Below are 11,914 nucleotides of genomic sequence, written 5' to 3' on the forward strand. Positions count from 1 at the left end.
AGAAGCGGCATCCACACAGAGAACCAGTTGCTCACCTATTTGAATCCCACCACTGGACGAGGGGTGACATGACAGCCGTCTTCCAATATCTCAGGGGCTGCCCCAAAGAAGAGGGAGTCAAGCTATTCTCCAAAGCGCCTGAAGGCAGGACAAGAAGCAGCAGATGGAAACTAATCCAGGAGAGAAGCAACCTGGAACTAAGGAGAAATTTCCTGACAGTGAGGACAATTAATCAGTGGAACAACCTGCCTCCAGAAGCTGTGGATGCTCGAACAATGGAGGTTTTTAAGAAGAGACTGGACCACCACCTCACTTGGATTGTGTAGGTCATCTGCTTGAGCAGAGGGTTTGTCTAGAAGACCTCCAAGGTCCCTTCCAACTCTGTTAGTCTCTTATTCTGACCTGGGATGTTATTATTATCCCCATCACATTCTCCCTGCCCCATTGAAAAATACTAGAATAGAATAGAATAGAATAGAATAGAATAGAATAGAATAGAATAGAATAGAATAGAATAGAATAGAATAGAATAGAATCTGGAAGGGACCTTGGAGGTCTTCTAGTCCAGCCCCCTGCTCAAGCAGGAGAACCTATACCGTCTCAGACAAGTGACTGTCCAAAAAGCAAGGGTGGTGGACAGAATCTATGAATCTTCCACACCGCAACCTGACAGTGAGGACAATTCACCAGTGGAACAACCTGCCTCCAGAAGTTGTGAACGCTCCAACACTGGAAGTGTTTAAGAAGAAACTGGACAGCCATTTGTCCGAAATGGTATAGGGCAGTGATGGCGAACCTTTTAGAGACCGAGTGCCCACACTGCAACCCAAAACCCACTTATGTATTATCGGGTGCTGGGTGGGCATGGCCCATTGGGTGGGTATGGCCCATTGGGTGAGTGTAGCCAATTGGGTGGGCGTGGCCCATTGGGTGGGCATGGCTGCGGTGGTAACGACAGAGTGAGTGGGACTAAAAAGTTCAATCAATCAATTCCAACTTTGCAGAATCTTTTTTTTTCCCTGCGAGAAGTTGAAATTGATTGATTGATTGATTGATTGAACCTTTTTTTTTTTGCACATGGCGGGGGAGGCCTAAAGCAAAAAGGTTTTATAAAACCCAGCTGAAGCCCTAGGACTGGGGCAACGGCGTGCCTGCCCACAGAGAGCAGGGCTCTGTGTGCCACCTGTGGTACGCGTGCCATAGGTTCGCCACTACGGGTATAGGGTTTCCTGCCTGAGCAGGGGGTTGGGCTAGATGACCTCCAAGGTCCCTTCCAACTTTATTATTATTATAACTGGTGTCCTTACGTTTCTCTGCTGGTGGAAAAAGGTGGCAGGAAGACATTCCTCAAGGCTTTTCTCCCAGCTAATTCCTGATATTTCCAGCTTCATTTTACTTGTTCTGGCCCTGAATCTCTACCTTGATGAATGGATTGAATAACGACTTTGGTACAAGGGTATATTTTAGTTCTTCTTCAGTTCTCATCCAAGAAGCTTCTTCAGTCAGAACTGAGGAAGCTTCTTGGATGAGAAGCAAAACGTCTTCAAGCAAAAACAAAGAAAATCCAGTTGCCTTTTAAAAAAGCACCTTTGAGACTCTGAGTAGCTCCGTCCTCAAGTGAAGATTGGGTGAAGGTTGAAAAACTGCCACCAAGCTGGAGATTGACCAATGTAGCTGATCATATTCTGAAATGCAAGGGCTATTTTAAGGTTGAGGAATCTATCTGATGGTCTTTATTAATAGGGAATAGGATAGGATAGGATAGGATAGGATAGGATAGGATAGGATAGGATAGGATAGGATAGGATATGGAATTGGAATAGGAATAGGAATAGGAATAGGAATAGGAATAGGCTGGGCTAGGCTAGAGTAGAGTAGAGTAGAGTAGAGTAGAGTAGAGTAGAATAAAATAGAATAGAATATGAAATAAAATAGAATATGGAATAGAATAGAATAGAATAGAATAGAATAGAATAGAATAGAATAGAATAGAATAGAATAGAATAGAATAGAATAGAATAGAATAGAATAGAATAGAATAACAGAGTTGGAAGGGACCTTGGAGGTCATCTAGTCCAACCCCCTGCTCAGGCAGGAAACCCTATACCATTTCAGACAAGTGACTGTCCAGTCTCTTCTTAAAAACTTCCAGTGTTGGAGCACCCACAACTTCTGGAGGCAGGTTGTTCCACTGGCTAATTGTTCTCACCGTCAGGAAGTTTCTCCTTAGTTCTAGGTTGCTTCTCTCCTTGATGAGTTTCCATCCGTTGCTTCTTGTCCTGCCTTCTGCCGCCTTGGAGAATAGGCTGACTCCCTCTTCTTTGGGGCAGCCCCTGAGATATCGGAGCTTGATAGTGAGATTAATTAATCAGTGGAAAGGTTTGCCTCCAGAAGTTGTGAATGCTCCAACACTGGAGGTTTTGAAGAAGAGACTAGACAGCCATTTGTCTGAAATGATACAGGGTCTCCTACTTAAGCAGGGGGCTGGATTGAAAGATCTCCAAGGTCCCTTCCAACTGTGTTATTCTGTTCTGTTCTGTTCTGTTCTAACCTATTCTCCTCTTCTCTTCTCTTCTCTCCTCTCCTCTCCTCTTCTGTTTTCTATTCTATTCTATTCTATTCTATTCTATTCTATTCTATTCTATTCTATTCTATTCTATTCTATTCTATTCTATTCTATTCTATTCTATTCTATTCTATTCTATTCTATTTTCTATTCCATTCCATTCCATCTATTCTATTCTATTCTATTCTATTCTATTCTATTCTATTCTATTCTATTCTATTCTATTCTATTCTATTCTATTCTATTCTATTCTATTCTATTCTATTATTCCATTCCATTCCATTCCATTCCATTCCATTCCATTCCATTCCATTCCATTCCATTCTATTCTATTCTATTCTATTCTATTCTATTCTATTCTATTCTATTCTATTCTATTCTATTCTATTCTATTCTATTCTATTCTATTTTCTATTCCATTCCATTCCATTCCATTCCATTCTATTCTATTCTATTCTATTCTATTCTATTCTATTCTATTCTATTCTATCTATTCTATTCTATTTTCTATTCCATTCCATTCCTCCATCTATTCTATTCTATTCTATTCTATTCTATTCTATTCTATTCTATTCTATTCTATTCTATTCTATTCTATTCTATTCTATTCTATTCTATTCTATTCTATTCTATTCTATTCTATTCTATTCTATTCTATTCTATTCTATTCTATTCTATTCTATTCTATTCTATTCTATTCCATTCCATTCCATTCCATTCTATTTTCTATTCCATTCCATTCCATTCCATTCCATTCTATTCTATTCTATTCTATTCTATTCTATTCTATTCTATTCTATTCTATTCTATTCTATTCTATTCTATTCTATTCTATTCTATTCTATTCTATTCTATTCTATTCTATTCTTCTGTCTTTTCCATTTTTGGTCCACAATCAAGGGCTTGGAAACATTATGATGAATCCAGCAGGCCAGATCTAGCCCAAGGGCTGCTAGTTGCCACTCGGGGACTTGACCTCACCACAGGAGGATTTGCAATCCAGCAGGGCCCTTCCGCTAATTGCTTTGCACGATTCCCAACGGACCTGTTTCCCTCACTTTTCATGCTTTTCCTCAGCCTTCCCGCCTCCGCGCAAACCTTCCGGGGGAGTGAAGGGACCCCCCCTCCCCCAAACAGGAGATGAGTCCATGCCAGCTTGCCTCGGTTCAAAGGAGCCTCTTTAAACTCCCCCATCCCTGCCGAAGAGCTTCAGCGTACGTGTGGATACGGGGGGGGGGGGGATACGTGTGAAAGGAAGGCTTTCTCTCAGAGTAGGGCTGAGCTAAGCAGGCACAGAGGCAGGAAAAGCAACTCCAGCACCCCAAATTTCTTCACCCGGAACGTTTCCTTGCCAAACCGTCGGCTCAAAAAAAACACGCTCCCCTTTCCAGTGGGGACAGGGGGGGGGCGAAGCTGGAGTCCGGCCAGATGTGTGTGGCTTGACCTGACAATTCTGGGAACAGCTGCGAGGAAGGTCTTGGCCCTGCCAGCCCAGCCCTGTTTCTAGGTGAGGAAGAATGTGGGGAAATGATAGAGGGTTTCCTGCCTGAGCAGGGGGGTTGGACTAGATGACCTCCAAGGTCCCTTCCAACTTCTTCTTCTTCTTCTTTTTCTTCTTCTTCTTCTTATTACTATTACTATTACTACTACTACTACTACTACTACTACTACTATTATTATTATTATTATTATTATTATTATTATTATTATTATTATTATTATTATTATTATTATTGTTGTTGTTGTTGTTGTTAGCTGCGAAGTCGTGTCCGACCCATCGCGACCCTATGGACAACATTCCTCCAGGCCTTCCTGTCTTCTACCATCTTCTGGAGTCCATTTAAGCTCACGCCTACTGCTTCAGTGACTCCATCCAGCCACCTCATTCTCTGTCGTCCCCTTCTTCTATTGCCCTCGATCTTTCCCAGCATTAGGCTCTTCTCCAGTGAGTCCTTCCTTCTCATTAGGTGGCCAAAGTATTTGAGTTTTAGCTTCAGGATCTGGCCTTCTAAAGAGCAGTCAGGATTGATCTCCTCTAGGACTGACCGGTTTGATCGCCTTGCAGTCCAAGGGACTCGCAGGAGTCTTCTCCAGCACCATAGTTCAAAGGCCTCAATTCTTTGGCGCTCAGCCTTTCTTATGGTCCAACTTTCACTTCCATACATTGCAACTGGGAAGACCATAGCCTTGACTATACGCACTTTTGTTGACAGGGTGATGTCTCTGCTTTTTAGTGTGCTGTCTAGATTTGCCATGGCTTTCCTCCCCAGGAGCAAGCGTCTTTTAATTTCTTGGCTACAGTCCCCATCTGCAGTGATCTTGGAGCCCAGGAAAACAAAATCTGTCACTACCTCCATTTCTTCCCCATCTATTTGCCAAGAATTGAGAGGGCCAGATGCCATGATCTTGGTTTTCTTAATGTTAAGTTTCAACCCAAGTTTTGCACTCTCCTTCTTCACCCGCAACAAGAGGCTCTTTAGTTCTTCTTCACTTTCTGCCATTAGAGTGGTATCATCTGCGTATCTTAGGTTGTTGATATTTCTTCCGGCAATCTTAATTCCAACTTTTGATTCATCTAGCCCTGCCTTTCTCATGATGTGCTCTGCATATAAGTTAAATAGGCAGGGCGACAGTATACAGCCTTGCCGGACTCCTTTCCCAATTTTGAACCAATCAGTGGTTCCGTGTCCAGTTCTCACTGTTGCTTCTTGACCCGCATATAGGTTTCTCAAGAGACAAATAAGATGGTCTGGTACTCCCATCTCTTTAAGAACTTGCCACAGTTTGTTATGATCCACACAATCAAAGGCTTTAGCATAGTCAATGAAGCAGAAGTAGATGTTTTTCTGGAACTCCCTAGCTTTCTCCATGATCCAGCGTATGTTGGCAATTTGATCTCTAGTTCCTCTGCCTCTTCGAAATCCTGCCTGTACTTCTGGTAGTTCTCGATCCACATACTGCTGAAGTCTAGCTTGTAGGATTTTAAGCATGACTTTACTAGCATGAGAAATGAGTGCAATGGTGCGATAGTTTGAACATTCTTTGGCACTGCCTTTCTTTGGAATTGGAATGTAAACTGATCTTTTCCAATCCTGTGGCCACTGTTGAGTTTTCCAAATTTGCTGGCAAATTGAGTGTAGCACTTTTACTGCACTGTCTTTTAAGATTTTGAATAGCTCAGCTGGAATACTGTCACCTCCACTAGCTTTGTTGTTGCTCAGCTTTTCTAAGGCCCACTTCACCTCACATTCTATGATGTCTGGCTCGAGGTCAGTGACCACCTCATTGTGATTATCTGGGACGTTAAGCTCATTCTTGTATAGTTCTTCTGTGTAATTTTGCCACCTCTTCTTAATCTCTTCTGCCTCTGTTAGGTCCCTGCCATTTTGGTCCTTTATCATGCCCATTTTTGCATGAAACGTTCCCTTCATCTCTCCAATTTTCTTGAAAAGATCTCTGGTCCTCCCTATTCTATTGTTTTCTTCTATTTCTTTGCACTGTTCATTTAAGAAGGCATTCTTATCTCTTCTAGCTATTCTCTGGAATTCTGCATTCAATTGGGCATATCTATGTTTTTCTCCCTTGCCTTTCGCTTCCCTCCTTTCCTCAGCTATTTGCAAAGCTTCCTCAGACAGCCATTTTGCTTTCTTGCATTTCTTTTTCTTTGGGATGGTTTTGGTTGCTACCTGTTGTACAATGTCGCGAACCTCTGTCCATAGTTCTTCAGGCACTCTGTCTATCAGATCTAATTCCTTAAATCTATTTGTCACCTCTACTGTATATTCAACAGGGATATGATTTAATTCATACCTGAGTGGCCTAGTGCTTTTCCCTACTTTCTTCAGTTTAAGCCTAAACTTTGCAAGGAGAAGCTCATGGTCTGAGCCACAGTCAGCTCCTGGTCTTGTTTTTACCGACTGTATAGAGCTTCTCCATCTTTGGCTGCAGAGCATATAGTCAATCTGATTTCTGTGTTGACCGTCTGGTGATGTCCATGTGTAGAGCCGTCTCTTGGGTTGTTGGAAAAGAGTGTTTGCTATGACCATCGTATTCTCTTGACAAAATTCTATCAGCCTGTGCCCTGCTTCATTTTGTACTCCAAGGCCAAACTTGCCTGTTATTCCAGTTATCTTTTGGCTTCCTACTTTAGCATTCCAATCCCCCATGATGATAAGGACATCATTTTTTGGTGTTACTTCTATAAGGTGCTGTAGGGCTTCATAGAACCGGTCAATTTCATCCTCTTCAGCACTGGTGGTTGGGGCATAGACTTGGACTACTGTGATATTGAATGGTTTGCCTTGGATTCGAACTGAGATCATTCTGTCATTTTGAGGATTGTATCCCAGTATTGATTTTCCTACTCTTTTATTGACTATGAAGGCTACTCCATTTCTTCTGAGGGATTCTTGCCCGCAGTAGTATACCTGATGGTCATCTGAATTAAATTCACCCATTCCTGTCCATTTTAGTTCGCTGATACCTAAGATGTCGATGTTCAGTCTTGTCATTTCTTGTTTGACCACGTCCAGCTTGCCTTGATTCATGGATCTTACATTCCAGGTTCCTATGGAGAAAAAATCTTTACAGCATCGGACTTTCCTTTCACCACCAGACATATCCACAGCTGAGCGTCCTTTCGGCTTTGGCCCAGTCGCTTCATTCTTTCTGGCGCTACTAGTACTAGCCCTCTGCTCTTCCCCAGTAGCATATTGGACGCCTTCCGACCTGAGGGGCTCATCTTCCAGCGTCATATCGTTTTGCCTTTTGGTACTGTCCATAGGGTTTTCATGGCAAAGATACTGGAGTGGGTTGCCATTTCCTTCTCCAGTGGATCACGTTTTGTCAGAACTCTCAGCTATGACCTTTCCGTCTTGGGTGGCCCTGCACGGCATAGCTCATAGCTTCATTGAATTACGCAAGCCCCTTCGCCACGACAAGGCAGTAATCCATGAAGGGGTTATTATTATTATTATTATTTAAAAAAGCTTGGCCCTCCCTTCCGAATCAAATTCCCCAACTGATTCCTTGCTGGCTGATTCTAACCCAGGCGTCTGGAAGGGTGCAAGGTGGCCAGGTTCATCCCCATTCCTGGAAGCGGCGGTGTGTGTGTGTGTGTGTGTGTGTGTGTGTGATTTCTCTTCCTCTGGGGGCTTGTTTTAAGAGTTGCCAGTGCAAAAAGAGAGAGAGAGAGAGAGAGAGAGAGAGAGAGGGGGGGGGGGTCACTGATGCAACCCGAAGCTGTTGTTTCAACAGAGTTGGCTGGCTACAAAAGCCTTGGGGGCTGCAGGCGGGGGAGGCATTAGACGCTTTATCCCTGGAGCCCTGGGTTCTCCAAGGAGAGAAAGGAGACAATCAGAATTAAGGGAAGAGATCGGAAAGGAAAGCAGGTGGCTTTTTAGACAATGAGGCAAGAGATAATTAGCAAAGGCAAGCGGGGGGGGGGGGGGGGAGGGCGGGGGGGGGAAGACCCAAAGGGGAGCAAGCTCCTACCCATTTTACAAAGCCCTAGTGAGGCCACACCTGGAATACGGCAGCCAGTTTTGGTCACCGTGTCACAAAAAAAGATGTGGAGAGTTTGGGGAAAATTCAGGAAAAAAAAGCAAACTAACATGACCAAAGGCCTGGAGATTCTTTCTTTCTTTCTTTCTTTCTTTCTTTCTTTCTTTCTTTCTTTCTTTCTTTCTTTCTTTCTTTCTTTCTTTCTTTCTTTTTCCTTCTTCCTTCTCTTTCTTTCTTTCTTTCTTTCTTTCTTTCTTTCTTTCTTTCTTTCTTTCTTTCTTTCTTTCTTTCTTTTTCCTTTTTCCTTCTCTTTCTTTCTTTCTTTCTTTCTTTCTTTCTTTCTTTCTTTCTTTCTTTCTTTCTTTCTTTTTCCTTCTTCCTTCTTCCTTCTTCCTTCCCTTTCTTTCTTTCTTTCTTTCTTTCTTTCTTTCTTTCTTTCTTTTTCCTTCTTCCTTCCTTTTCTTTCTTTCTTTCTTTCTTTCTTTCTTTCTTTCTTTCTTTCTTTCTTTCTTTCTTTCTTTCTTTCTTTCTTTCTTTCTTTCTTTCTTTCCCTTCCTTCCTTCCTTCCTTCCTTCCTTCCTTCCTTCCTTCCTTCCTTCCTTCCTTCCTTTCCTCCTCCTCCTCCTCCTCCTCCTCCTCCTCCTCCTCCTCCTTTTTCTTTTTCTCCTCCTCCTCCAAAACAAAAACACCCAGTCCAGTTTTGCCTCTTGGAAAAAAGCACCTTTGAGAGTGCAAAGAAGAGCAACTAAGATGATCAGAGGCCTGGAGACTAAAACATACAAAGAACGGCTGCGGGACTTGGGTTGGGCTAGTCTAAAGAAAAGAAGAAAGAGGGGAGACAGGATAGCAGCGTTCCAGTATTCCAGTCCCAAAGAAGGGGTGTGTGTGTGTGTTCAACTTCTTTTCCAAAGCACCTGAAAGCAGGACAAGAAGCAACGGATGGAAACTAGTCAAGGAGGGAAGCAACCTGGAATTAAGGAGAAACTTCCTGACAGCGAGAACAATTAACCAGTGGAACAACCTGCCTCCAGAGGCGGTGAATGCTCCAACACTGGAAGTTTTTAAGAAGAGACTGGACAGCCACTTGTCTAAGATGGTATAGGGCCTCCTGCCTGAGCAGGGGGCTGGACTGGAAGACCTCCAAGGTCCCTTCCCGCTCTGTTCTGTTTGAAATTGAAACGGGGCCCGATTCAGACGTGCTCTTTTATGGCTTCCTAGTTTTAGGATCACAGCTTGGAGGAAAAAAGATGGCTTTGCATTGCCACGGTGCCCGATCTGGCCGGATGCCTTGGAAGCCTGGCAGAGGCTGGGTTCCCATAAGCCTCAGCCCAGTGGCGCAGCGTCCTTTAAATAGCAACGCCATAGCCCCCTCCCCTCCCCAGTCCTTCCTTCCTTCCTCTCGTCTGCGAGGAAAGCTGCACCACAAAGTAGTTCCAGTGGCAGCTGTCACTGGGAAGGTGGCATTTATCTCTGGCTGCGCTGACAGCAGCTGTCCAAAAGTGGATGAATGGAACGTGAGTGACATCATGTTTATTCAAAAAAAAAGACAGTCCCGGCTACAGATCAGTGTCAGCAATATTGTTGATACCTTGCAGAAGGCAGAGTCACTTCCCTAGTTTATCCTTCCCGTGTTGCGACACCCAGCCGATGCTTGTTTAATTGAAGGCACGTGGGATGGAGGTGTTCTGTACCAGCCTGCTACCAGCCCTGCAGAAAAGGCAGGGACAACCCCTTTTACAATAAGGCAAGAGGCTGGAATTACGCCTGCCAATTTTATTACTACAAAAACAAACAAGACACGAACCAAGAAACCGGAGCTTTAAGAAACACGAACTATCCAAGCGGTTGCCTTCAGCAAACCAGCCCTCCCCACACATTCCCCTTATATAGAGTTCAGGGCGTGGCTTCTCTCTGCCTCCTTCCGAGAAGCCCCATTGCCTTCCTCTGTTTACTCCTAATTGACTGCCTCCTGCGTCGGGCGTCCTTGAACAGGGCCAGCTGTGGGTCATCTTCATCCACGCTGTCAGGCTCACACAGCTGGGTCTCCGTGGTGACCAAGTGGGAGGGGCCTGGCTGAGGGCTCTCATCAGCAAGGTCTTCAACCCCCTCAGCAAGGTCTTCAACACCCCCCTCCTCCTCCTCCTCTGAGTCATCCGACCCAACTGCCGAACCCACAGGCTGACCCAGAATCACAACAGGAGGTGCCGGCTGGCAGAGATTCCAGCCTCTTCTTCTCCCCGAGGCCCTAGTGATCAGGGCGCAGGGCCTTACCGAATTAACAGAGTAAGAGATCATCTAGTCCACCCCTTGCTCAGGCAGGAGTTCCTCTGCCGTTCTGGGACAGATGGCTTCTTGAAAACCCTCCGGTCACGGAGCACACACCACCTCTGGAGGCAAGCTGAGTTCAGTCACCTTGGCCCATCCGGCTTCTGAGATAGACTGCTCCCAGCACGGAGGCTCTGCTGAGCTAGCCTACGTGGGTGCAGGAAAAGCCCTACCTGGATTGAGCCGGAGATGTGCCTGGTTCCTCCTCCTCCTCCTCTTTGGAGGAAACCCGCCCCCCCCAGTGAAGCATAAGATCAAAATCTCTCCTGTGATTGCCACGGGTCTAGGAGGCTCCGTTGAACCCAACAGACACATTCAAAAGGTCCCTTTTGCCCACCCACCCTTTTAAAAATGCCATTCGAGCTCCGGGAGTCACCATCATTACACCTCCGGAGAGCAAGTGCTTGCGTAAAAGAATCACAACTTGTGGGGCTTGCTTAGAAATCTGCTTTCCCCCCCCCCTCGTGTGTCACAGCCATAAAGAAAAGAAGAAATAGGGGAGACATGATAGCAGTCTTCCAGTATTTGAGGGGCTGCCACAAAGAAGAGGAGGGGGCCACGTTATTCACCAAAGCACCAGAAGGCAGGACAGGAAGCAATGGATGGAAACGGATCAAAGAGAGAAGCAACCTGGAATTAAGGAGAAACTTCCTGACGGTGAGGACAATCAACCAGGGGAACAGCTTGCCACCAGAAATCGTGGGTGCTCCATCACTGGAGGTTTTTAAGAAGAGGCTGGACAGTCACTTATCTGAAATGGTATAGGTTCTTCTGCTTGAGCAGGGGGATGGACTAGAAGACCTCCAAGGTCCCTTCCAGCTCTGTTCTCTTCTTCTTCTTCTTCTTCTTCTTCTTCTTCTTCTTCTTCTTCTTCTTCTTCTTCTTCTTCTTCTTCTTCTTCTTCTTCTTCTTCTTCTTCTTCTTCTTCTTCTTCTTCTTCTTCTTCTTCTTCTTCTTCTTGGCTCTACTCGGAGATTTGTTGCACACAAACAATTCCCCAGGGAGTTGTTCACTGCAGGGGCTCCGAATCGGAAAATCAAAACCTTTTTGTGGGGTGACCTTCTCATCCCTCAATTTCTGACCGGCTTGTAGTGCAGGCTTAAGTTACAGACAGACCCCAATGAAGTCTCTCTCTTGCCACCAAGGGAATTGTTTAAATATCAACGCAGGACACACACACACACACACACCCGTTCAGAGTGGGTTTGTGAGTTGTGTCTGAAAGAGAGACCAAGTGCCTAGAGGAGAGTTAGAGGTTGAATTTGGCCAAGGACTTAATTCTCTACTCCTTTGAGTACTTTTGGATGGATGGACAAACGCACCAGCTTTGAGCTCGTATTAAGACTGAGCTGCAGAACTTTAGAATAGAATAACAAAGTCGGAAGGGACCGTGGAGGTCATCTAGTCCAACCCCCTGCTCAGGCAGGAAACCCTGTACCATTTTAGACAAATGGCTGTCCAGTCTCTTCTTAAAAACCTCCAGTGTTGGAGCATTCACCACCTCTGGAGGCAGGTTGTTCC

Source organism: Vipera berus, assembly GCF_964194415.1.
Source record: "Vipera berus genome assembly, chromosome: 15".
NCBI lineage: Eukaryota > Metazoa > Chordata > Lepidosauria > Squamata > Viperidae > Vipera > Vipera berus.